Source organism: Jaculus jaculus, chromosome 6 (assembly GCF_020740685.1).
Source record: "Jaculus jaculus isolate mJacJac1 chromosome 6, mJacJac1.mat.Y.cur, whole genome shotgun sequence".
Classification (NCBI taxonomy): domain Eukaryota; kingdom Metazoa; phylum Chordata; class Mammalia; order Rodentia; family Dipodidae; genus Jaculus; species Jaculus jaculus.
In genome coordinates this window covers 112,100,455-112,125,675 of record NC_059107.1, presented here as the reverse complement: position 1 = coordinate 112,125,675, position 25,221 = coordinate 112,100,455, and the positions used below count along the sequence as shown (strand labels likewise).

The 25,221-nt window shown below is 42.7% G+C and overlaps 1 protein-coding gene across 1 annotated transcript in view; it reads right to left on the bottom strand.

The window, feature by feature from the left end:
• The window catches only part of Rap1b (RAP1B, member of RAS oncogene family), a 43,519-nt gene extending 35,538 nt beyond the window's left edge, over window positions 1-7,981 (bottom strand). The window contains exon 1 of the mRNA XM_045153193.1: window positions 7,858-7,981. The gene's annotated coding sequence lies outside the window, so the exon portion shown is untranslated. The remainder of the gene's footprint in view (window positions 1-7,857) is intronic.
• Between the last annotated feature and the right edge of the window lie 17,240 nt (window positions 7,982-25,221).

The following is a 25,221-nucleotide window of genomic DNA, read 5'->3' as shown; positions in this document are numbered from 1 at the left end:
TTCGACTACATACTGAAACACAATGGTTGACGTGCACCACCGTGCCAGGCGAGGTATACGTCATAATCCCAGCATTTTGAAGCTGAGGCAGAGGGCAACACGTTTGAGGCCAGCCTGGGTTACATAGTAAGACCCTTTAACAAACAAGTATCTGCTCAAATTCACAATTTTACTCTTTGTGTTTATTCATAACTTTGTGAGGATCTTAAGCAATGCTACAGAGGAATAAAACTTCAGAGAATAATACTGCATTAGTATTTTTGTTTATTTGTTTGTAAGTGCCAAGATTAAAAGTGTGTACTACCACACCTTGCACTCTTTAGATTGGAGAAAGAGGCTGATAGAGAGTGAGTGGGCATAACAGGGTCTCTAGCCACAGCAAATGAACTTCAGACACTTGCGCCACCTTGTGCATCTGACTTATGTGGGTCCTGGTGAATAGAACCTGGGTCCTTTGGCTTGGCAGGCAAGTACCTTAACCACTAAGTCATCTCTCCAGTCCTAGAATTTTTTTCTTCTTTTTGGTTCTTTATCTTTCTGTAACCCTAACCTACTTTAACAACAACTACAAAAAATTAAAGGCCAAACATTTGAAAAGTAGCCAGTCTTAATACAATGTCTATATAATATCACAACTAAATAATTTTAAGAACAGCAAAAAGACATAACAGACACACATATATCTGTTTTTCTTTTTCTTTTCCCAATGCTAGGATAACAGGTATGCACTGCCACCATATCCAGCTTGTGTAGTATTGGACAGCCAATCCAGGGCCCTGTGTCAGTGTTCTGTAACTGGCTACATGCCTAGTCTCTACCCCTTTTTATCTGTACAGTAGACTTCAAGATGTGGAGAGACTCCTAAATTTTGTTACTGTTACTGAGAATTAGCTTAAAAATCATAGAAATATCCAGGCATGGTGGCACATGCCTTTAATCTCAGCACTCAGGAGGTAGAGAGAGGCAGGAGGATTGCTGTGAATTCCAGGCCAGTCTGGATCAGAGTGAGACCCAAAGGAAGAAAAACAAAACACAACAAACAAACAAAAATAAAAAGCACTAGGGGCTGGAGAGATGGCTTAGTGGTAAGGCACTTGCTTGCAAAGCCAAAGGACCCCCAGGACCCATGCGCCTGAAGTTCATTTGCAGTAGTTGGAGGCCCTGGCACACCCATTCTCTCTTTCTCTCCCTATGGACCCCATAGGAAAAAAACAAAACAAAACAAAAAAAAAAACCAAACACCAAAAACCCCGGAACAAAAATTCATAAAAATGAAAGCTACCGATACATTAGAATAATTTACTAGTATTCCAGGGCTGGAGAGATGGCTCAGCAGTTAAGGCACTTGCCTGCAAAGTCTAAGAACCCAGGTTCCATTCCCCAGTACCTACATAAAGCCAGATACATTAGATGGCATGTGCATCTGAAGTTAATTTGCAGTGGCTGGAGGTCCTGGTGCACCCATTCTCTTTTTCTCTCAAATAAATAAGTGTTTTTTAAAAAGAGTAATTTGCTAGCATCCCAGTACTGAAAACAAGGTAGTCAGAGCTGTACCAACATACATGTCACTTGAGGCTTAAAACTATCAAATGAAAATATTTACGTAGTCTGTTTTATTGACACCTTTAGTTCCATTAACTGAAAGCTTAGAAAGACCTCTAATTTACGGTAAAGTAACACTGATGGGCTGAAGATGTAGCTCAGTAATAGAACACTTTAACAGTGCAAGGAACTGGGTTTGATCTCTACATTATAAGTAGTAATATTAAATATCTCTATCACACTTTTCAAGGCTCAGAGTCCATTGTGGAAAAGGTGGCGGAAAGAATGTAAGAGCCAAAGGAAGGGTAGGACTCCTTACAGCGTTCTCCTCTAGACACAAAATGGCCTGGGTATCCATGACCTCATAGTGTCTGACACTACCTACACAAGACCATCATAACAGAAGGAAAAGATGATGACATCAAAATAAAAGAGAGACTGACTGAGAGGGGAGGGAAGAAATTACCATGGGATATTGTTTACAATTATGGAAGTTGACAATAAAAATAGTTTTTAAAAAACAGCATCATATGAAAAAAGACAGGAAAAAATAAATAATATTATCCGTCAAAATATATTCTAATGTGAGAAGGGTAAGTTTTCGAAGATACAGATAATTAGAACTTAATTTTACCTAATATTTTCTACTTCCTCTCCAGGTTTCACCTGAAATTGCCTTTAAAGAAATAAAACATTGTCTTATTGGGCTGGAGAGATGGCTTAGCCGTTAAGGCTTTTGCCTGCAAAGCCAAAGGATCTCAGTTTGATTCTCCAAGACCCATGTAAGACAGGTGTACAAGGTGGCACATGCATCTGGAATTTGTTTGCAGTGTTTAGAGGCCTTGGTATGCCCATTCTCTCTCCCTCTCTCTCAACTAACTAACTAAATAAAATATACTAAAAAAAAATTGTCTCTTTTATCTTTTTCCCCCTTCCCATAAGGCAAAGAAGAAAACCACAGGAAGCAGAGGTAATCCACTAATGAAACAATCAATTCTGTGCATATTTTGAAAACAAATCACCTGAAGATTTTTTTTTTTTTAAATTTCAGAAAGATTTTAAGCTTTAGGAGAATGAAGAGAAAGGGACTTAAGTCTAGAACATAAGAGAAGGAAGCAAAGTGAAGCTCTTGCCCAGGGAGGCAAGAGGGGTTCAGAAAATAAATTTTTGAGACAGAGTCCCATGTAGCCCAGGCCAGCCTTGAATTCCTGACCCTCTTGCCAACCCTCTCCCCAGTGCTAGGATTACAAGCATGTGCCAACAAGCCCAGTTCAAAAAATATTTTGTAATTATTTATAAATATTACTGAAATAAACTTGAGAAATCTACTGAAATCCTCTTTCAAGCACATGTCTTTAACCACGGAGCCATCTCTCTAGCCCTCACTGTGCTCTTTCAACAGACAGCTCCTCTTCAGCATCTTTGATCACTATCAGCAGAACAGTTAAAACCATTCAGTCCCCAGCCATTGGAGAGATCACCTAGGACGTTATCTCAGGAGATCTCAAGCCAGTTTAGATTTAAAAGGTGTCCTGAGGTACAAGCTTAGAACAAGAGTACAAGAATGAAACAGTAGTTAACTACAGGAGCAAGGCTTTTAGTAATGTAAAATTACTGAAGTAATACAGTGTAATATAAAAACTTAAATTCAGAATACTACACAATTACTCTATGGTTAGAGAGTGGTTATTTTAAATCTGTAAGTCAGTATGTTTTTAATCAATTTTAAGCCCAGTGATATCCCAGAATACTACCCAGTCTATAATAAAAATGAGGTGGCAATTCTCCAATTTGTGTTGCATATAAATATTTTTACTTTAAATGATTTAAATGTTATTTGAAAACCTGGTACCTTCCCCCCTACACTTCCACTTTTCCTCTTTTATAATAAGAGTCTTTGGGAAATTAATCAATTCCTACATATCCTTAATTTAAACCCTAATAGAGCAGTGGTATGAGGAGGGAGAAGTGACATTCTTCTATTTGGGGAAGAGAGATGGTTAATTTTAAAAGACAGTATTTTAAAACAGCACTAAAGTTCCTGAGTAACTCTTTAAAAAATAGAACGGGCGCTAAATGGATTGGTCTTAAACTCTAGTGTTCAAGTGGATTCAAACAAAGTACATTATATAGGAAGTCAATTCTACAACAAATGGACAAATTCATTCTATTCTTTTAGCTGTGCTTCCATTACATTCATGAAATTTCCAAAGAACTAATTAGGACTCAAGTCCTTAACGAATAATCAGACCCTTCTAACACCAATGCAAAATATCTATGAACACTGAAACAATTAGCTTTCAGCACAAAATGGTACAGTACTTCACACCCACACAAAAAGACAGGCTTAATTTGTTCTAAAATGTTCAACTTGAAAAAGTTATCAGTGTAAGCTTTAGCTTAGTCTGACAGATTAGTGTCCTCAAAGATAAAAGTAGGAAAACAGGAAACACCCCAAACCTAACTGATGTAATCACTTTTAAAAGCCTTAGAAAGTCTGAAGGAGAGTGAACCCAATGACTTGGGCAAGACAAGCAAGTACTTTACTATTGAGCCACATGCCCAGTGAGAAGCATTGTGACACCACTGCTGTTAAAGAACCAGGGCTGGAGAGAGGGCTCAGTGAAGGAGCTTGCCTGCAAGCCTAAGGCCCAGGTTCCAAGTCCCCAGTACCCACATAAAGCCAGAAGCACAAGGTAGAACATGCATCTGGAGTTTGTTTGCAAGGGCTACAGGCCCTTGCGCACCCATTCTCTCTCTCTCAAAAATTTTTTAAAAAAGAGGTAGCCTTTGAATAGTTAGCTCATAAACACTAAACCATCCCTGTCCCAGTAAAAATCTACACAACTACAAACAACATCCACTCTCTTTAGTCTATCTTCATGAGATAACATGCAAACCAGTAAGTGCTCCTTCATAACTACATTGTGGCTGTAAACTATACTATGAGGGGGCAGGCAGGTGAAATAAACCAACATCTCTAATTATCAGATCCAATTTTAGATTTTCACTCTCAAGTATTTATCAAGCACCCAAATAAAAAACAAAGAAAGTTAAACTTAAGCTTTTCATCGAAATCTTAAAACTTGACATTTAAAGTATTTACAATTAGGGCTGGAGAGGTGCCTTGGTGGTTAAGGTGCTCGTCTGGGAAGCCTAAGGACCCAGGTTCCATTCCCGAGTACCCATACAAGCCAGATGCACAAGGTGGTGCATGTGACTGGGGTTGGTTTGCAGTAGCTAGCGGCCCTGGAGTGTCCACTCTCTTTCTACCTCCATCCCTCTTTCACAAATAAACAAACACAATTATATCAATCTCTCAAACCTTCCTATTATTTAAAAATTTATTTATTATTTATTTGAGAGAAAAGAGGGAGAAAATGGGTGCACCAGGGCATATACCAACTGCAAACCAACTCCAGATGTATGTGCCACCTTGCGCATCTGGCCTATCTGGGACCTGGGGAATGGAACCTGGGTCCTTTGGCTTTGCAGGCAAATGCCTTAACCGCTAAGCCATCTCTCCAGTCCTCAATTTTGAGTTATATAGATATACATGAAAAACTCCTCATACATGGATCAACTTTGCTGAGAGACAAGATGTCATTCTGTAGTTCATGGCAATCCTTGTGCCTCAACCTCTCAAAAGCCGGGATTACAGGCACCAAACACCATAATGACCCCAATTCTTTCTATGTATGTGTGTTGATTCTTTATTGCATCTCCTTACAGTCTCTTTGCTATGGAAGGCTCACTTTGCCTTTCTAGGCTAAGAGAAAAATACTGGAATTCCACTATGATTGACAAAAAAACGAAAATCAGTTTTCTAAGTAATGAAGCTATCAAAGGAACTGTGGAGGTAATTCTTTGAAAGATTATACTTTTTTTTTCAACTATCCTCTTTGAATGCTTACTACCATTAAATTCCAAACATTACCATGTGCCCAGGCAAAAGGTTAGCAACTGAGGAGGCAGTGCAATGCATCCCATCCCCCCATGGCGTTTACATTTAAGTTGACTTTAGAGTGCCTATGTACAAAGTACCATGGCAGTGACTTGAAGCACTCTAAAGAATGAACATATTTTGTCTTTGCAGTTGACAACTTAGTGGAACTGCTAAACATACACACATCATGGTAACAGAAGATAGGAAGTGACAGAAATAGATACAGAAAGAGATAACTTCAGTGGAGTTTGGGAGGAAGAGGAAAGACAGCAATCATCTCTATGCTCCCGACCACATACTAAAATGAAGCCAGTTTAGCACTGCCTCAATTCAGCTGTTATTTTCAGACTTGGCCACATCAAAACCAAACTGAAGGGCTGGAAAGATGGCTCAGTGTTTAAGGGACTTGCCTGCAAAGCCTAATGACCTGAATTTGATTCCCCAGTATCCACGTAAAGCCATATGCACAAAGTGTGCATGCATCTGGCGTGTGTTTGCAGCAGCTGGAGGCCTGGTGCGCCCATTCTGTCTGTCTTCTCTCTCTCTCTGCTTGCAAATAAAAAAATAAAATAAAACCCTAAATTGCTGTATGTGTTTCAACAACATACTTTGGGGTTTCCACAGATAAGTTTACTGAGCAATTTACTGTGAATGTCAACAAGAGTGTGCAAGTGAACACAATGTAATGCAGACATGTTAAGTATGGATGGACTCAAATCCTCAACCTCCACCATCAGAACCCCGGGAAGGAGCTATCCTATTGGTCATTCCATATTATTCAACTAAGGTGGTATAATGGGACTAACAATTTCTGTAAGATGTAGTTCACTATTAAAATGTCATATCTCTTCCAGATTGTCAATTAGACTGCTGTACCGTAAGTCAGCAGACCCAGTAACTGATTATCTGATCTATTCGAGGCTTCAGTTTCCTCCTCCATAAAATGACAAGGGTGGGACCGATGTTCTAAATAGTCTCTTCCGGCCTTAAAAAGTCCCATGACTCCATTATGACTTAATAAATACTATTTCAAAGAGTCAGCTTTTAAGAGTAGTAAGGACTTTAAACTAAATGAATGTCTTTAAGTTGCTTCTTTTTTAAGTCTAAACAGCATTCTAATTGCAAAAAGAGCTGAAAAATGAACTTACAAGTTAGAATCATTCTATTCATAGTGTTTATATGTTAGATATACACTATGTATCAATTTAAAACCAATAAAATAAATATCCAAGACTATTAATTTTAAAATATTAAAGTTACAATCTCCATTTTAATGTCAACTTACTTCTCCGTAAAAATATGGTTTCCTATTTCAGTAACAGAGAAGTACTTGTATTCCTACCAACAGGAATTACAGGACCAAAAATGTTTTCTTCACTATTAGAAAAGTGTGGGAGGGGGGGACAAGCGAAGGGGAAGCAAACCATCTGCTCAAACTCACAAGGAAGATCTTTTCTCCAAAAGGCATCTTAAAAAAAAAAAAAAAGAGCGAAAAGAAAAACGGGGGGGGGGGGTGACTTCACATATAAAAGACCCACGGGGCTTGATAAGTCAGTTTTAGAATGAGACAATATCGAGATGGCGAAAAAGAGAGGACAAACTTCCTGGATTTTCTCCCGGCAAGAGAAGCAGATTTATTTCCTCTTGCTGACGAAGGGAAAGGCCCCTTTAACAATTTTTTCTCCGCACGGTGGCTGCTGCCAGACTAGGTGGGGCTGGCTCGGCCGCCTTCCTCCGGCCACTTCCCGCAACAAATGGAGCAAGCCAGCCCCGATGGATGCGAGCGAGGCGGGCAAACTTTTCCCAGCCCGCCGTCAGCCCCGAGCCCGAGGGCGCCACGGAGTGCTCTCGCCCGCCGACGCTCCCGGGCCCGGCACGGGGCTGGGCGGCCGAGGGGAGAAAGCCGGGTCTTCGCCGAGGACAACTTTCTGGTTTCCGCTGGAACTTCCACCCACCCTAGGGAGGGAGCGGCGGGCGCGGGGCTCCGGGGCGGGGAAGACGGCGGTGGCCGCGGGCGGGCGGGGGGGTCCTCGGGCTCTCACTTCCTCCGCCATATTCCAGACATTTGACCCCTTCCGCAAAGCGCGCAGCTCCCCCGCGGTGGCGGCGGCGGGTCCGCGGAGCCGGTCCCGAGCTAGCCCGGCGTGGGGGGAGGGAGGGCGCCAGGCCTCCTCCGTCCGCTCCCGAAGCCACCTGCCGCGCGCCGCGCCGCGCCCGGCCGCCGTCGCCGCGGGGCCCCTGACCGGCCCGCGCCGCACCCCACCCCGCTCCCCTCAGCCGGCGTCCGGTCCCCGCCCCGCGCGGTCGCCGCCGTCCTTCCTCCCCCCCCCCCCGCCTCCGCGGACAAGCACACAACACGCTCCGCGAACCTCTCACGCTGTCACCGGGTCCCCGCAGCCAGCGTCGTCCCGCGCACCCTTCGGGTCACTGCTCCCGGCGCCACGGCGCTCCAGCCGCTGCCGCTCCGCCGCCGCCACCGCCGCCGCTCCGGCTGGTTTCCACGCCTGACTCTGGGCGAGGTTTGGCCGTGTCGCCTTGACGTCAGGCGTTCAGCCTCGCTCTCGCTTCCGCCCGCGGGCGGGGCGCGCGGGAGCGCAGCCCGGAAAGGGGCGTGGCCCGGGGCGTGGCCTGGCCCGGGGGCGGGGCCATCGCGCTGGGCTCCGGGCGGTGGGCCTGGCGCGGGCCTCCAGCCCGTCCCTCCCCCCACCTCCCAGCCCCGGGCGCACGCTCGGCCCACGCGGCCCCGAGGCGGCTGTGCACCCCGGGTGTTTCTCTGTAGTCTCTGCCGCTCCTTCTGCGTCGCCTCCGCAGGCCGGGCGGCTGTGGGGCAGAATCGCGGCGCACTCTTCCACTCCAGCAATGGGTAACGGGCAGCGCAGGGCTTAGAAACCTTAGAGGTGTCTGTGATTCTGTCGCCCAGGCACCCCCAAACTGTGCCGTTCAGGTCGTCCTTTGTGCTGGGGAAAGTAGCTGGAGAAGTCACTCAGCCTGCAGTTTCCACACAGCTTGTGGGCAGGAGCTCGGCCAGAGGGCACTCGGTCTTGAAATGGCCTTTCTTTTGAACAGTTTCTTTCATCCAGTAATGTCCAAACCCTGTGTCCAAATTACCCTGCAGTTCACAAATCCACGATGCCCAAGCAAGCTTGGACGCTGGACCTAAATGAACACTATAGAAATAAAATAAATGCTTCATCGAACTGCATGACTGGACACCAAAAAACACTGTGTCCAAACATTGCTTGTTCGAAAAGTCTTATGAAATTGTCTGGACTTACCATAACTGAAGAAATAATGAAATACCACTACCCTTATTATAATAAACTTGATCACAGCTCTGTTTTGAAGACATTTTGATGAGCAAATCCATTCGGAAAGCAACATTTAGGGGAAAGTAGAAGGTTATTGAAGACTAGCTTTCTCTCAGTTCATGTTTTAACTGGGACCAAGACAACTTATTCTTGAAATAATTTTTTACAAACTTTGGAAGGTAAATGGAAAGTAACTAATTTCACTCCCCCACTCCCTCCCCCACCCCACCCCCCCCACCCCCGCCCCAGGTAGGGTCCCTCTCTAGCTCAGGCTGATCTGAAATTCACTATGTAGTCTCAGGGTGGCCTCGAACTCAAGGCAATCCTTCTACCTGTGCTTCCCGAGTCCTGGGATTAAAGGCTTGTATCACCACACCCGGCACCCAGCCAGTTTTAAGTGGGTAACTGGAAAACTAAACCTGGGCTGGGAGACTTTACAAGTAAATACTTCTAGCTGTCGACCCACCTCCCTAACAAACTTTTTTTTAAGAAAAAAAAATATTTGCAAGGATTGAGAGAGAGAGGGAGAGCGAGCATGCAAGTGCACCCAGCAAGGGCTCTTGTCTCTGCAAAGGAACAGCAGATACATGCATCTAATCCCCCCCTTTTGGGGAGGGGTTCGAGGTAGTCCAGGCTGACCTTAAATTCACTATGTTGTCTCAGGGTGGCCTCAAACTCGTGGTGATCCTACTACCTCTGCCTCCCAAATGCTGGAACTACAGGCGTGTGCCACCACTCCTGGCTCTTTGTTTTGTTTTTCTTCCAGGTTGTTTTTTTTTTTTTTGTTTAGAGTATTAGAAAAAAAATTAGAGTATTAGATAATGTGTAGTGTATTTTAATTGAAAATACATGTATCATCTCACCAGGGGGGAGAACAATTATTACATTTATATTAAACTATTAGTGCTACACAGAATATCAAAATTTGAGCCCCTTGTCCTATTTCCTGACATCTTTACTGGGATACAGTCCCCTGGCAACTTGAATTCATCTTGTGTGCAAACTGAACTTGTTACTGTTGTTACCAAACCAGTTCTGTCTTCTTTTCCTTTGTTAATTCTATCACCCTCTTTTAAGCTACTGGGTCTTTGATTCTGACATTCCTCTCTGCCTCTTCTTGAACAATCTATCACTTGGTAAGTCAGTATTAGACAGTAATTGGACATCTTTCACTGTTTTTCCTTTCCCTTTCCACTAAGACCACACTTGCTTGTGTGGACACAACTTAACTCCTGGACTTTTGCAGCCTGGTAACTTCCAGTCTGTTTCTGCTGTGACCCATTTTACACATTGTTGCTAGATGAATTATCTTAAAGCCTACTTGGTGAATCACTCCCTTCCTGAAAAGGCCTTCCATTACTCTACAAAAACAAAGATATGTCTCACTTTCCCCTTTGATTGCAAACTGCCTTGCAGTCAGAGTGGACTATTCATCTTGTCACACTAGATAACTACCCCACTCTCTCCTGGTATAGGTGATTTCTTTGCTTGGAATGCCCTTCCCATCCCATTTAATCTGCAAATACCTCGTCCATTATTTAAGGTACATCTATTTCTTCTAAGAAACAGTATCTTTCTGATATTCCAACCTAAAGTGTACCCTTCTCTTTTTTAAAAAAAATTAATTTTGGGGGGCTGGAGAGATGGCTTAGCGGTTAAGCACTTGCCTGTAAAGCCTAAGGATGCCGGTTCAAGGCTCAATTCCCCAGGACCCACATTAGCCAGATGCACAAAGTGGCGCACGTGTCTGGAGTTTGTTTGCAGTGGCTGGAGGCCCTAGCGTGCCCATTCTCTCTCTATCTGCCTCTTTCTCTCTGTCTGTCTGTCACTCTCAAATAAATAAATAAATAAAAATAAACAAAAAAAATTTTCATTTTTTAAATTTATTAGCAAGGAGAGTAAGAGAGAGAGGGAGGGAGGGAGAGAATGGGTGCTCCAGGGGTTCTAGCTACTGCAAACTCCAGATGTATGTGCCACCTTGTGCATCTGGCTCATGTAGGTACTGGAGAATTGAAGCTGGGTCCTTAGGCTTCACAAGCAAGCACCTTAACCACTAAGCCATCTCTCCAGCCCTCAAAATAATTTTATTTCTTTATTTGCAGGCAGAGAGATAGAGAAGAGAGACAGACAGAGAGAGAATGGGCATATCAGGGCCTCTAGCCACTGCAAATAAACTCCAGATGCATGTGCTCCTTATGCATCTGGCTTACATGGGTCCTGGGGAATCAAACCTGGGTCCTTTGGCTTTGCAGGCAAGTGCCTTAACTGCTAACCCATCTCTACAGCCCCAAAATAATTTTTAAACCATTAAAAATGCAAAAATTGCCAGGCGTGGTGGCACATGCCTTTAATCCCAGCACTTGGAAGGCAGAGGTAGGAGGGTCACTATGAGTTTGAGGCTACCCTGAGACTACATAGTGAATTCCAGGTTAGCCTGAGCTAGAGTGAGACCCTAACTCAAAAAACCAAAACAAAAAAATTGCTTGTAAAGCCTGATGGCCTGGGTTCAATTCCCCAGTAGCCACATAAAGCTGCAGCTGGATGCACAAAATGGTGCATGCATTTGGAGTTTGTTTGTAGTGGCAGGAGGCCCTGGCACACCTATTATCTACTTCTTCTTGCAAATAAATAAATACATTTAAAAAAGTAAAAAAATTAGGGGTTGGGGACATGGCTTAGAGGTTAGGGTGCTTGCCTGAAAAGCCAAAGGAACCAAGTTCGATTCCCTGAGACTACATTTTGTTTATTTATTTGCAAGGACAGGGAGAGAGATAGAGGAGAGAGGGAGAGGGAGAGAGAGAGAGAGAAAGAGAGAGAGAGAGAGAGGGAGAGAGAGAGAGAATAGAAACACCAGGATCTCTTGCCACTGCACGTGAACTCCAGATGCATGTGCTGCTTTGTGCATCTGGCTTTATATGGGAATTAGGGGATTGAACCTAGGCTCACATGCTTAACATGCAAGTACCTTTAACTGCTGAGCCATCTCTCCAGCCCCTTCCTAACAGTTAATGATTATCAGCTTAAACAAGAATCATATCTATCTATCTTTCAATTAAGCTTGTTTATTGGTAGCATTAATGTGTATTGATCTCAATTATGTTATTTCATTCACAAATGAATAATATTGAACTGGGACCGTCTCAAGGCACTTTGTTACTGGCTTTCCATTGGTGTATATATGTATATGAATGAATATGAACATATGTATGGAGTGTATGTATGTAAATCCAATTCTGCATCTTTGCAGCAACTTTCATGGTTGGAATTGGTGGTTGAGAAGAGAAAGAAAGTGTTGTGGCACATGCCTTTAGTCCTGGCACTTGGGAGGCACTTGGGAGGTAGAAGGATTGCCATGAGTTTGAGGCTAACCTGATACTATATAGTGAATTCCAGGTCAGCCTGGGCTAGAGTGAGACCTACCTCAAATAGCCAAAAACAAGGAGAGAGGGAGAGAGAGATTGCTTATTGGCTACCAAAGGAAAACAAAACATAGTTGAAGTCCCAGTTAGTTTCATTCTGTTTTCTCAATTAAGATTGCATTACAAACTCTATGTAGTTATTTTATCACATCTATCACCTAAACATACAGAAAGCTATGTATATTACCCCACAGGTTTTATGATAGAGCAGCTCAGACCATTCTCTCCTCGGCTAGTTTGTGTACCTCCAAGATTTCTGTTTTGGGGAACCACATACTTATATATAAGAAAAATGAAGCAGCTTGGCATGTTTCCTACTCTGTGTAATAACTATAACAACTGCCTATTTGTCTCCAGATACATTTCAAATTGTTCTTGTACTCTGTTTCAGCAGTTGTGGGTTTGACCACCAAACCTGCCTACACCACATTAAATAAATCTAACAGTTCTATAATTTTCTCATTGCTGTTGTCAATGATGTAAGGAACAGATGATACTTAAAATTTTCCTCTGCTCACATCTTACCTGAGGGGAAAAAACCATAAAAATGAAAATGACATTTTGAGATTCATGAGAAAACCATTGCAGAAACCAGCTTCATGAACTATGCTGTCATGAAATTTTTGAAGGCAATTTGAAGAGCTTGGTCATGTTGCTAAGTAGAGGAGTGCTTGAGTCCTGTGTGTGAGGCTCCATATTTCATCCCCTATCACCACAAGTTGATGGAAAAACAATTTAAATTAAGAAAACCTTCAAAAACTACATGCAGGCTGCTGGAGAGATGGCTCAGCAGTTAAGGTACTTGCCTGCAAAACCTAATGGCCTGGGCTCAATTCCCCAGCACCCATGTTAAGCCATATGCACAAGATGGCACATGCATCTGGAGTTCATTTGCAGTGGCTAGAGGCCCTGTTGCAACCATTCTCTTTCTTTCTCTACTTGCAAATACATGAATAAATAAAAATATATTTTAAAAAGCAATATGTAAGTTCTTTCAGAATCTGGGTTGTCCCTAGCTGAAACAGATAACATGCAAAGGATGTTTAAAGAGTCAGACATCTCCTGGGACTTTATTGTTAAAATATTAATTACCTCCTAGGTCTCATTTTTTTCTCCTAAGTTCTATGTATGAGTCATATGTCTTAGTAATAATTACTAAGTTCCAAGAGATAGGTTTTAATGACCCATTATACAGATAAGGGAGCTGATGCTTGGGAAGACTCATTGTACAAGGCCATATCTAAACATGTCTCATGGTTGAAATTTGTATCCTACTTTATCTGCCTTCCTCTGGCATCCGGTGGCTCTATTTGTTCTTTTATGAATACTATTTTTCAGCCAGAGGATAAGCTTTCCTACTTTCTATTTTGCAAAATCTTAGTCATTCTTAAAGAGCCAAAGGTATCTCCTGTGAATTTCTCTCATAATTGCCTATCCCACTCACTTAGTGCTTACATACTGCCTAACTTGAATTGCTTTTGTTTTCTCTCCTTCCTGAGATTCTGGAGAAGTAAAACCATACCTCAAACTTCTTGTATGTACCATACTTGTGGGGGCAAATATAAGAAATTAATATAGTTTGGGGTGTCATGTTAATTAATTAATCTTTCTTAGATTTTCCAAAATGATCAGAGTGAATTTGTGACCTATGAAAATTATTTAATTGAGTTGTATTTTAGTTTTTCTTGTTTTTTCTTTTTAAATTTTTATTTATTTATTTGAGAGAGAAAGGAGAGAATGGTTGTACCAGTGTCAGGACCTCCAGCCCCTGCAAACAAACTCCAGACAGATGTACCATCTTAGGCATCTGGCTTACATGGGTACTGGGGAATCAAATCTGGATCCTTAGGCTTCATAGGTAAGCACCTTAACTGCTAAGCCATCTTTCTGGCCCTGTTGTTTTTTTGAGACAGGATCTTGTGTAGTTCAGGGTGTCTTCAAGCTTGTTATGCATTATGTATATGGCCAAGGCTGGCCTTGAAATCCTGATCCTCCTGCTTCCATTTTCCAAATGCTGAGATTATAGGTGTGCTTTACCATGTCCAGTTTAACTGAATTTTGTCTTGTTAACCTATAAAATATAGGGATTTAAAATATATTTTAAGAACTGGGGGATGCTCAGTGGTTAAAAGTGCTTGCTTTGCAAAGCCTGTTGGCCTGGGTTTGATTCCCCAGTCCTCACATAAAGCCAGATGCACAAAGTGGTACATGCTTCTGCAGTTTGTTTACAGTGGCAAGAGGCCCTGTGGTATCTGTTCATTCTTTCTCTCTCTGCTTGTATTCTCTCTCTGTCTCTTCTCCTTACAAATAAATAAATAAATAAAAATATTTTAAAATTTCTTCACAGTTTCGTTGATTCTACCTGCAAAATCATGCAAGTATGTCTCTATCTCTCCATTCCCTTTGATTGTTCCCCTTATGTTCTTTCACTTTTGTCGTCCTTGCTTGTCAGACAGTTTAAGTTTGCTTTAACCCAGAGCCCTATATGGTCATATCTCGGGGACCAGGCTGGCACTTGCTATCCATGCTCTAGTTGTAAGTTTTCATTTTTTAATTTAATTTTTTTTGAGGTAGGATCTTGTTCTAGTCCAGGCTGACCTGGAACTTACTCTGTAGTCAGGCTGGCGTCAAACTCACAGCGATCTTTCTACCTCTGCCTCTCGAAAGCTGGGATTAAAGAGTGCACCACTACATCTGGCTTAGTTGTAATTTTAAAAATAACTTTGTATTATAGAAAAAAAATAGCAGGGTATGTAATTTAGTTGGTGGAGTGCTTGATTAGTATGCAGGAGGCCCTAGGTTCCATCCTCAGCACCTTGTAAACTGGATGTGGTGACACCCAGGAACTGGAGATAGGAGGATCATTATTTCAAGGTCGTTCTTTTTTTTTTTTTTTTTTTTTTGAGGTAGGGTCTCGCTCTAGCCCAGACTAACCTGGAACTCATTATGTAACCTCAGGGTGTCCTCAAACTCACAGCTATCCTTCTACTTCTGCCTCCTGAGTGCTGGGATTAAAGGTGTGCACCACCACGCTGGGCTCAAGGTCATTCTTGACTACAAAGCAAGTTTGAAGCCAGCTTGGGTTATATGAAACAGTCCCAAAAGAAAGAAAATAGAGAGGCTGGAGTGATGGCTTAGCAGTTAAGGTGTTTGCCTGCAAAGCCAAAAGACCCAGGTTTGATTCTCCAGTACCCATGTAAATTAGAGGAACAGGGCAGCATATGCATTTGGAGTTCGTTTGCAGTGACTAGAAGCCGTGGCATGCTCATTCTTTATCTCTCAAATAAAGAAACAAGCAAAATGTTTAAAAGAGAGGGAGAAAGAGAAAAGAAAGAAGGAAGAAAGGAAGAATGAAAGAAAGGGGAAAAAAGAGCAGCTGAAGAGATGGCTCAGGAGTTAAAGGCTTGCAAAGCCCAGGTTTGATTCACATAAAGTATACACCCACATAAAGCCAGATGCTCAAAGTGACACATGTGTCTGGAGTTTGTAGTGGCAAAAGGCCCTGGCATGCCCATACTCACTCTTTCTTTCACTTTCTCTCTCTCAAATAAAAAAGGAATTTTAAAAAGGAAGAAAATAACTTGAACACAAATAAAATGTCTAATTAATCCATATTCTCATCAAGTCATTGTAATAGTTAACCTCATTTTGCTAATCTCATCTCTTTTTTTTTTTCTGGTTGGAGTAAAGAACATACAAGGCATCATTTTATTTCACTTATAAATAATTCAGTATGCAACTCTCACAGATAAGAACATTTGAGAAATATAACTACAAGCTGGGTATGGTGGCACCTGTCTATAGTCTTAACTACTTGGGAGGCTGAGGTAGGAGAATTGTGAGTTCAAGGCCATCCTGTGTCAAATACTAAGACAGCAACTACCTATCCAAACAAACAAAAAACATGACCACAATGCCATTACATCTAAAATCAATTAAAAAATCATTTATTAGCAAGGAGAAAAAGAGGGGATGGAGACTGGGTATTCCAGGGCCTCAGGCCACTGCAGATGATCTCCAGATGCATGTATATACTGTTCATCTGGCTTTATGTGGTACTGGGAAATCAAACCCAGATATTCCAGCCTTGCAAGCAATTGCCCATATGCACTGAGCAATCTCTTCACACTCCAAAATCCATTTTAAAAAATATTTTTATTTATTGGTAGGAGAGAAAGAGAGAATGAGTGTGCCAGGGCCTCCAGCCACTGCAAACTCCAGATGCATGCACCACTTTGTGCATCTGGCTTACATCGAACCTAGTTCTTTAGCTTTGCAGGAAAGTGCCTTAACCACTAAGCCATCTCTCCAGCCCCTATTTTAAAAAAATATTTTATTTATTTATTTGAGAGAGATAGAGAGAGAATAGGCACACCAGGCCTCTAGCCACTGCAAATGAACTCCAGGTGCATATGCCACATTGTCTATCTGGCTTTAAATGGGTACTGGGGAATCAAACCGGAGTCTTTTGGCTTTGCAGGCAAGTGCTTTATCTGCTAAGCCATCTCTCCAGCTTCCCAAATTATTTATTTTATTTTATTTATTTGAGAGAGAGAGAGGGAGACAAATAGACAGGGAGAGAGAGAGAAAGAATGGGCACGCCATGGCCTCCAACCACTGCAAACAAATTCCAGATGCATGTGCCCCCTTTTGCATCTAGCTTGTGGCGGGGGGGGGGGGACCTGGGGAGTTGAACCTGGGTCCTTTGGCTTTGTAGGCAAGTGCCTTAACCATTAAGCCATCTCTCCAGCCCCCAAATCATTTTTAATATACTGTAATATCCAGTCTATATTTACTATTTCCTGATTTCATCAAAGATGACTTTTTAAATTTTATTTTTATTTTATTTATTTGACAGATGGAGAGAAAGAGACAGAGAGAGAAAATGGGCATGCCAGGGCCTTTTGAAACTCCAGATGAACTCCAGATGCATGTGCCACTTTGTACATCTGGCTTATGTGGGTCCTGCGAAATCAAACCTGGTTCTTTGGCTTTGCAGGCAAGTGTCTTAATCACTAAGCCATCTCTCCAGCCCACAGATGACTTTTTTTTTTGTTTGTTTGTTTTTGTTTTTCAAGGTAGGGTCTCACTCTAGCTCAGGTTGACCTGGAATTCACTCTGCATTCTCAGGGTGGCCTCAAATTCATGGCAATCCTTCTATCTCTGCTTCCCGACTGCTGGGATTAAAGGCATGCACCACCACCCCTGGCTACTTATATATTTTTTGACAATGTGTCTTTTCATACGATCTGTGATAAAAATCTTACAGCAGTTACACTACATGTCCCTATCTATAGATTTAAGACTGAAAAAGTAAGGACTTCCTTTATGTATATACATACTTACAGTACACAGAGAAAAATATGCTATATAGAAAACTACTCTTCATTGATTTCTGAATCTAAATAAGTGTTTCTTTCAGTGCCCTGCTCTGGCTGACTTTGTTCATCTTTTTTTTTTTTCTTTTTAAAGATTCTATCCTTTTGCTTCTTTTTTAGACTGAAATTAACATAACTAATGTGTTTATACATTTCCTTCCTGTTTTACAGTAGACCTCAGAACCACAATTTTTTTTTTTTCTAGGATCCTTTTCCTCTTCTGTCTTTATCTAAATTCGCTAGTGGTTGCTATGTCTTTAATAAAAAATAAAAAAGTCATGTCATAAACCCATGTTAGCCAGTTAGTTTAAAGCATATTTGGCCATAAGAACTCTGCGGGGCAGGGGAGATACCTCAGGTCTCAGTGGTTAAAGGCACTTGTTTGTTAAGCCTGCCAGCCCAGGTTAGATTACCCAGCACACACGTAAAGCTGGATGCAAAGGGCTGCATGCATGCCATGCATGTGCCTATTTATGCACACACAAGGAGATAAAGACATTTAGCCAGGCCTATTAATCCCAGCGCTTGGGAGGCTGAGGTACGAGGATCACTGTGAATTCGAGGAGTCTACATAGTGAATTCCAGGTCAGCCTGGGCTAGAATGAGACCCTACCTGAAAAAACAAAACAAAACAAAACAAAAAATAAAATAAACAAAAAAGAAAGAAATTTTAAAAAGAATTCTATCTAGTTCATAGCCTGTCTCTACACTACCCAATCTGTGAGCATCCCTGCCTCCTACCACTGTGCTTTAGGATGTAACCCAAGATAACACATGAGACTTCCCTAGATGTTTACACAGTCATAATTGCTTCATAAGTGGAACATTCCACACCAAACAAGCAAAAGGCAAAAAGTAACTGGCCAGGGACTGGAAAGATGACTCAGCAGTTAAGGCACTTGCCTATAAAGTCTAATGACCCACGTTCCATTTCCCAGAACTCACATAAAGCCAGAAACACAAGGTGGTGCGTGAGTCTGGAGTTCATTTGCAGCTTCTGGAGGCTCTGGAATACCTATTCTTTCTATCCCTTTCTGCTTGCAAATAAAAAAATATATATATTTTAAAAAGTAACTGGCCAATAGCAAACCAGCGGACAGAGATTTGGGAATTAACACCTCCTGGAGGAGGTGTGTTTCTGGGGGCAGGCTTATGGGTGTTATAGCCAGCTTCCCCTTGCCAGTGTTTGGCACACTCTCCTGTTGCTAATTTTCACCTTATGTGGGTCAGGGGGTGATGTCCACCCTCTGTTCATGCCATTGTTTTCCCCTGCCATCATGGAGCTTCCATGAGTCTGTAAGCCAAAATAAACCCTTTTTTCCCAAAAGCTGCTCTTGATCAGGTGATTTCTGCCAGCAAAGCGAACCTAACTGCAACAGTAGATACACATTAACTAAGATATTTTAAAATATTTTTCTTAGCCGGGCGTGGTGGCGCATGCCTTTAATCCCAGCACTCAGGAGGCAGAGGTAGGAGGATTGCCATGAGTTCAAGGCCACCCTGAGACTTCATAGTGAATTCAGGTCAGCTTGGGCTACAGTGAAACCCTACCTCGAACCCCCCCCCAAAAAAAATCTCGGTTTGCTATTGGCCGGTTACTTTTTAAAATATATATATATATATTTATTTGCAAGCAGAAAGGGGTAGAGAGAATGGATATTCCAGGGCCACCAGAAGCTGCAATTTGTAGGTGCTGGGGAATTGAACCAGGATGTTAAGCTTTGCAAGCAAGTGCCTTAACCACTGAGCTATCTCTACAGCCCCAGGGATTGTGCAAAGGCATGCCAAGGCCATTTGCCACTACAAATGAACTTCATATGCATGTGCCACTCTATGTATCTGGCTTTACATGGGTACTGAGGATTTGAACCTGAGCAAGTGCCCTTAACCACTGAGCCATCTCTTCAGCCCTATGTTTTAAAAAATATTTTATTTATTTATTTGAGAGTTGGTGAGTATGGGCATGCCAGGCCTCTTGCCAATGCAAACAAACATCAGATACTTGAGCCACTTTATTTTGGCTTTTCATGGATACTGGGGAACTGAAACCAGGCTGGCACGCTTTGCAAGCAAGTACCTTTAGCTACTGAGCCATCTCCCCAGTCCACATATAGATTTGTTAGTGATGTGGTTCCCAAGGGTGACTTCTGAAATATGGCAGTGACAGTAACTCAGGGGATCCTGTTACTGATGGGTGACATGAAATTCTGATGAATTTGTGAAGTCTGATGGAAAGAATAAAGGAATTAGAATAAGTATAAAAGTAGCTTTCTATGGGTTTAGCGGTTAAGGCACTTGCCTGTGAAGCCAGAGGACCCAGGTTCTATTCCCCAGTATCCATGTCAGCCAGATGCACAAGGGGGCACATGTGTCTGGAGTTCATTTGCAGTGGTTAGAGGCCTGGCCCATTCTCTCTCTCTCTGTCTCCTAACTCTCTCTGCTTGCAAATAAATAAATAAACTAAAAACTGTAGCTTTCTATGTTTGCCAAATGAACTGTTTAAAGACAAATAGAAATAAAAATACTGATGATTTCTGAATATTCTGAAGGTTTAGATAGTTTTTCATTTCTTGAGGTGGGGCCTTGTTCTAGCCCAGGCTGACCTGGAATTAGCCTAATCTAAGCTGCAATTACAGGAGAATTTCCTCTAGGCTAGATCACAGTTTCCAGAAAGCAGACACTAAGTGTGTGTGTCTGAGGTGAGACTTCCACAATGGTAACAAAAAATGTCTCAATCAAGTCCTCGGAAGTATATGATCCATTAAGAATCATTTGTGTGAGAGACAAACACTAGAACTGTAGAGCTCCTGCTTGTTGAAAAAGAGAAACCAAGTAACACAGAGGAGTCAGTGTACCTGTCCTTTTACAAGTGAACCCCGTCCCCAAGGTGGCCGTGGTCACGAGCTCTGTTCTAAGACAAGGCAGTGTGCTCAGAACTCGCCTGTGTGTAGCGAACTGGACCCTGAAGAGTGTGGGTGACTTGCCTCCACAGACCGTGCTCCTCCTCTCAGACCTCATGCCCGAAACCAGAACTTCCTGTCACACTTGTTCCTGTCACCGGAGCTGGTGTCGCTTTTAGAGCTTCTGTACGTTCTGAAGTCACCCTTTGGATTTACTGCTGTCGCTGACGGGAAGCAGTGGCGGCTCTGCTCTCTCGATAGAGAGAGTGAGTCATGGTGACCCAAGGTTCCTATTGCCCAGAAAAATTCTTGCTCCCTTCTTTTCAGGTAACCTGAAATGGCACTGTTCAAGCAAGCCATTTCTGATTTGGCAAACAAAACTGCTACTGTCTTCAGAAACCTTCAGTTAACTGTGTGCCTTGCTACCTGAGCACCAGAGGAAGGACCGAATTTCCTCCCGCTTTTAATTAGTACAAGTTAGTGTGTCAGATAAGCTAATTGTCCCCTGGAAGGCCTAGAAAGACAAGCCAGGGAAGAAGACATACTGGATAAGCAAGTGTCAGAGCTCAGTGAGGACGTGGACGGCTGAGTAGAACTGGATCCTGGATAGAAGGAGAAGGCCTCGGCTATGGCTGCCTGTAGTGGTGAGTGGCAGTTTGCTGCAAGTACCAGACGCCAGGTGAGCTGCCTTAGGAGGAGTGGGAAGGTGTCAGAAAGATGCAGAGACATCTCAGAAAACCATGAGCAGCCAGGCGTCTCTCAGGAAAGAAGTCCTGAGACAAGGCACGCCCTGGCGCTGTGATGACAGCCCATGGAGGCCGGCGCCCCTATCCACACAGGGACCCGACTTGGCTCTTACTTCTCTGGTTTTGAGCTAGAGTGACAGTGAGGGTGTGGGTGCCCAGCTCAGATTACTGTATGCTGGTGGACATGTGTGAGGAGGGGAGCGGTCCAGGGGAAGTTCATGCAACACAAACAGGAACCTCCTTCTAAGCAGCCTAGTTTCAGAGAAGAGGCACCGATCCTGCAGCAGGCAGATCTTATCCGGTGAGCCTGGGGGTGGGGGGGGCACTGCTGGCAGGCGGGACTGCAGATTTGCTGGCTGTGAGTGTGTGCTGCTCAAATCCCAGCGAGGCCACTTCCTGGGCATGTATTCTGTGCGTCTGTTTGTTCCCCTCTAGGATGGTAACAACAATAGTGCCTGCCACATGAGACTAGTGAACTAAAACCAGTGAAGAGTATAAAACAGTGCCTAGTACATGGTCTGACCCTGATCAAAAGCTACTACTATCTGGCCTTTCGGTTATCGGAATATTTACTGATATCATCAAATGGCTCTTCCTTACTTACAGATAACCACTAGGGCTTTTATAACATGTAATTTTTAAAAAATTTAATTTTTATTTATTTATTTATTAGAGACAGAGGGAGAGAGAGAGAGAGAGAATGGGCATGCCAGGGCCTCTGGCCACTGCATACAAACTCCAGACACATCTGCCACCATATACATCTGGCTTAAGTGGGACCTAGAGAATTGAACCTGGGTCCTTAGGCTTTGCAGGCACATGCCTTAACCACTAAGCCATGTCTCCAGCCCTATGACATGTAATTTTATGAAAGGGAAGTGAAAGCAGTGAGAGACATTTTGCAATAAGATGCCTATTTAGTTATTGTGGTGGTTTGATTCAGGTGTCCCCCATAAACTTGTCTGTTCTGAATGCTAGGTCCCCAGCTGGTGGCAATTTGAGAATTGGAGCCTCCTGGAGGCAGTGTATTTTTGTGGGTGAACTTGTGGGTGTTATATCTAGTTTTCCCTTGCCAGTGTTTGGCACACTCTTCTGTTGCAGTTGTCCATCTGATATTGGCCAGGAGGTGATGTCCACCCTCTGCTCATGCCATCATTTTCCCCTGCCACCATGGAGCCTCCCCTCAAGTCAAAAAGTCAAAATAAATCCTTTCCTCCCACTAGCTGCTCTTGGTTAGGCATTTTGTGCCAGCAACTGAGATGGTGACTATAATAATTATCTTTGTTTTGTTGTTGCTGTTGTTTATTTTGTTTTTTTTAAGGTAGGGTCTCAGTCTAGCCCATGCTGACCTGGAACTCAGAGAAATACTTCTGTCTCAGCCTAAGTGCTGGGATTATAGGTGTAAAACTCTATATCCATCTTATTTAGTTATTTTAAGCATAAATATTGATGCAACCAATTAAAAAGTATGTGGATATAATTCTATTAGGAAACAAAATAGGGATGGGGATGAAGTTTAGTTGGTAGAGTGTTTGCCTGGCATGCATGAGACCCTGGGGTTGTTTCCTAGTGCCATATAAAACCAGACATGATGACACAGAGCTGTAATCCCAACACTCAGGAGGAGGAAGGAAGCAAGAGGATCAGAAGTTGAAGGTCACTTTGCTTACGTAATCAATTCTAGATCGGCTTAGGATACACTGAGACACTGTCAAAAGAAAAATTTAAACACAAACACACAAAACCACAAATTAGAGAAAAAGAAACATGAATACAACACCAAAGGAGTAATACATAAAAGAAAAAAATGATAAATTTGAAGACATCACTGTTTTTTTTTTTTTGAAGTAGGGTCTTACTCTAACCCTGACTGACCTAGAATTTGCTACGTAGTGTCAGGCTGGCCTCAAACTCACAGTAGTCCTCCTACCTCTGCCTCCCAAGTGCTGGGATTAAAGGTGTGTGCCACCATGACCAACTCTTTCCCTCTCTCTCCTCTCTCTCTCTTACACACACACACACATTATTTGAGAGGGAGAGAGAGAAAGGGACAGACAGGGAGAGAATGAGCATTCTAGGGCCTCTAGCTACTGCAGAGCAACTCAAAATGCATGTACCATCTTTTGTATCTGGTTTATGTGAGCACTGGGGAATTGAACCTGTGTCCTTTGGCTTTGCAGGCAAGTGCCTTAACTACTAAGCCATCTCTCAGCCCTGATTTTTTTTTCGCAATTTTTATTAACATTGTCCATGATTATAAAAAGTATCCCATGGTAATATCCTCCCCCCTCCCCGTTTTTATTTATTGAGGTAGGGTCTCACTCTTGTCCAGGCTGACCTGGAATTAACTATGTAGTCTCCGAGTGGCCTCGAACTCACGGTGATCCTCCTACCTCTGCCTCCCGAGTGCTGGGATTAAAGGCATGCACCACCATGCCTGGCTATCAGCCCTAATTTAAAAAAAACTATTTTTATCTATTTATTTGCAAGCAGAGAGAGACAGACAGAGAGAATGGACACGCCAGGGCCTTCAGATGCTGCAAAGGGACTCCAGACACATGTGCCACTTTGTGCATTTGGCTTTATGTGGGTTTTGGGGAATCAAACTCAGAAACTCAGGTTATTAGGCTTTTCAGATAAGTGCCTTAACTGCTGAGCCATCTCTCCAGACCTCACATCAAATATTTGATGGCTCCTAAATATTTATGTGTGTTGATTAGTACTGTTTTCAGCCTTCATGAAGAGAGGCTAATACAGAGACACATAGCTTGCAAAAGTGCTGAGAATAAATGACCATTTTGTGATCAGCCCTAAATGGGACATCTATATCACCCCTTCCAAGGCTCAGGGAACAATGCAGAGGAAGGGGTGTAAAGAATGTCAGTTCTAGAGGATGGGGAGGAGTGCTGTGGGATGCCATCTTTTGGACATGACGTGAACATGGTCATTATATACATGAACATAAAGCAGCTGTGAATTCCTGCACAAGATCGAGCCTGTTAACTTTCCATCATGGAGGAGGGAGAGGCTCATACGACCTTATCTCTTCTATAGGAGCTATAGGAAGTTCTTCAGTGACGTAGTCCATGCTCCAGTAAATAACTCTATACTCGTGTTTGTTCAAACAACCCTAATTTAACTCAGTCACCCCCCCCGCCAAAAAAAGTCACAAAAAATTTTAAACTTTTGCTCTGTAAAAGGTACAAAGAGGGCTGGAGAGATGGCTTAGCAGTTAAGTGCTTGCCTGTGAAGCTTAAGGACCCCGGTTCGAGGTTTGATTCCCCAGGACCCACATTAGCCAGATGCACAAGGTGCGTAAGCGTCTGGAGTTCATTTGCATTGGCTGGAGGCCCTGGCATGCCCATTCTCTCTCTTTCTCTTTCTGCCTCTTTCTCTCTCTGTCTGTCACTCTCAAATAAACAACAACAACAACAAAAAGGTACAAAAAAAGGAAAGAAAGACATACTACAGATTAAGAGAAAATATTTGCAAATCACATATGTGATGGACTTGTATCCAGGAAAAAAGAGCACCAAAATGCAATAATAAGACAAAACTTCTCATTAAAAAATGTGTGTGTGTGTGTGTGTGCATGCGCATGCACACACACACACACAATGGGCATAGGGTTATGGATGTGGCTTTGTGTCTCAGTGGTATAGTGTTTGCCTAGCATGCACAAGGCCCTGGGGTTTGATCTCTAGGAACACACATACCCTAAAATAAAAGCAGATTTGAAAGCTCTCTTACCACAAAAGGTGCTATATGAGTGGCTAGTGAACATGAAAAGATGCCTCACATCTCTGATTTAGAAAAGGCCAATTAAGAATTATATTGAAAATCAGGAACAAGACAAGGGTGTCCACTGTCCCCACGTCTATTTAATATAGTTTTGGAAGTCTTAGCCATAGCAATAAGGCAAGAGGCACACATAAAAGGGATACAAATTGGAAAGGAAGAAATCAAGTTATCATTATTTGCA